We start from the raw sequence: 2500 nt of genomic DNA, 5'->3' as shown, positions 1-2500 counted from the left end.
GAAGATGTGCATATGGGGAAGGATTTTGATTTTCTTCCATTTTTGAAAAAAGGTTGTTAAACTTGGTCCATTTTGAGGAAATCTCAATTTTTAAGCTAAGACCCTTTGTTCATTTGAAAGTTTGTCACAGCCTCATGATGGCTGATACTACCTGAAGCAAAGTTATACAAATTACAGCACAAGAAAAACACCCTATGTAAGCATTTCACGGTCGTATTATGTACCGTTTGTGGTACTCTTGTTGGTGTTTAGCACAAATCATTTGTGTTAAACATACTCTTTTCTATTAAGCAATTTACAAAAACATGGCACGAGTTTTGTTCACATAACAAAGAAAGTGAGTGCTATATCTCACTTGTGACTCTAAAATTAATATTTTAATTTTGGTTGACCATCAGGAATACTTTAGTTAAACATTGTACATAACAAAATGGAAAAATAAAATTTTCAGCTCAATCATGTCCATGTCCCTTTAAGATGGAGCTCTCATATTTTGTATATAGATTTTTTTGGGCAAGATATTTCATTTCACACTTTGACCTTGTGACCTTTTTCTTAACCAGAACAGTAGGGCCATGTTAGTCATATTGGTGTTGAGGCACATCCGTGTTTTGTGAAATCATTTTCAGTTATGTCCTGATCCTTTGGGGCTAGGTTGGGTCCACAATATGGGTCAAAAAATTTCATGGGAATACAACTTGATAGAAATTCTTTTCAAAATCACAACTGGTGAACAACGACAGGGCAAAGATCACTCAGGTGAACGATGTGGCCCTTGGGCCTCTTGTTTACTATCACTACAGACGTACTAAACGTAAAGTTGATCTTTTCCTATATTGTATCAAGTTTCTAGATCATTTCTTGTGTATACTGATTTATATATCTATCATATAATTCATGACCATGATGTTAATGATAATCTATCCAAGTTTTCACAACACAAAGCACATACAATGTACTAATACTCAGAGACATGAATGTTAATATGTTCAATCTATGATTTGATTTGACAAGAGAGATAACTCTTAACTCTAGATCTTAGTTAATGACTCTTCAGTAAAAGAAGGTATTTTGTATGGAAGGAAGTTGACTGAGCTGATGGTGAATAATGTGCAGTGTGGAAAGTGTTTCTGATTTATTTAGTGACTCTGAGAATAGACGCAGCAGTGCAAATTTCATTAATACCCATATGCATCAATACCTCAATACAATAATGCTTACATACATTAATGCTCAAATTATGTTGCATGTTTTCATGGAGAAGGGTTTATTTTTATTTTTCTGCATTCTTGTCTTGTCAGATTTATCACAGACACCTGAACTGAAGTGTGGATAGCTTGTATGAATCTTATATGCATATCCCCCCCCCCCTTTTTTTTCTAGAATGAAATTATTTTTATTCAGAACCAATAATTTATCCAAAATATGTTATTTCCCCACCAATCACCCCTGTAAGACGTTCTGAATAGGAAGTTTCTACCTTCTGTAAGCTTTTGCGGTGACCACTTGTGAGATACTAATATATGTAAAGGTGTGCAACAAATCATGTAAACAAACAGGGGGCAACCTGCTTCGAGACTGATTCATTGAGTATAACCCAACTTTATCGAAGGAATTTCTGTGAATATCTTATAGTCAGGCAAATGTAGTTCTACTTATGTCTTTCATCTTCTTCTTCTTGTCTTCTTGTTGTTCGCCTCTACACTTGGATATCTGCTTCCTCTACGAATCTGGTGGTCTTCTGTAAGTCCTCCACTGTTCCAAATAGCTTTTCCTGGATGGTTGTTGGTAATGGCCATATCCTTTATCTCAATGCCTGATGGTTCTTGCATGTCTGTAGAATATGTGTTGTATCTTGTTCTGCCTCACCACAGGGACACATTTGGGATGGTACCACTTTCATCACTCTGTTCAGATGTTTGTTTAGTCTATTGTGTCCTGTCCTCAGTCTGAATATGACGGTTTGTTCAGGTCTTTCATCCCATGCTATCCATTTTATTTGTCGTATTCTGTAATTTATTTCATCGTACCTGAGCTTTTACGTTCATTTACAGCCTTAAAGGAGGTTGTGACATCACTTTGTGTCTCGTGCTATGTGATTGGCTCTTCAACCTCCGACCCCCTCAACCTTTTTCTTAGCAATGAACGAAAATATACGAAAGAGCTATTTAAAATTTGTCAAAGGCGCATGGTTTTAAAAACGAAAATGAAGTAATAGAAATATTAACTCAGATCATATCATGGTAAAAGGCTAGTTTTGATACACAACTTTATGAAAGGCGAAGATAACGAACATTGATCAATCTCATAACTCCTATAAGCAATACAAAACAGAGAGTTGGGCAAACACGGACCCCTGGATATACCAGAGGTGGGATCAGGTGCCTAGGAGGAGTAAGCATCTCCTGTCGACTGGTCACACCCGTCGTGAGCCCTATATCTTGATCAGGTAAACTGAGTTATCCGTGGTCAAAATCGGTGTGCCAAGAACGGCCTAATA

General features: G+C 36.6%; 1 protein-coding gene across 7 annotated transcripts in view; it reads left to right on the top strand.

Annotated features, from left to right (window-relative positions):
- The window catches only part of LOC125649532 (huntingtin-interacting protein 1-like), a 230721-nt gene that overhangs the window by 61938 nt on the left and 166283 nt on the right, over positions 1 to 2500 (top strand). The window lies entirely within an intron of this gene.

This window comes from Ostrea edulis, chromosome 1 (genome assembly GCF_947568905.1).
Source record: "Ostrea edulis chromosome 1, xbOstEdul1.1, whole genome shotgun sequence".
NCBI lineage: Eukaryota > Metazoa > Mollusca > Bivalvia > Ostreida > Ostreidae > Ostrea > Ostrea edulis.
Note: the sequence above shows the minus strand (reverse complement) of the source record. Positions and strands in the feature narration are given on the sequence as shown.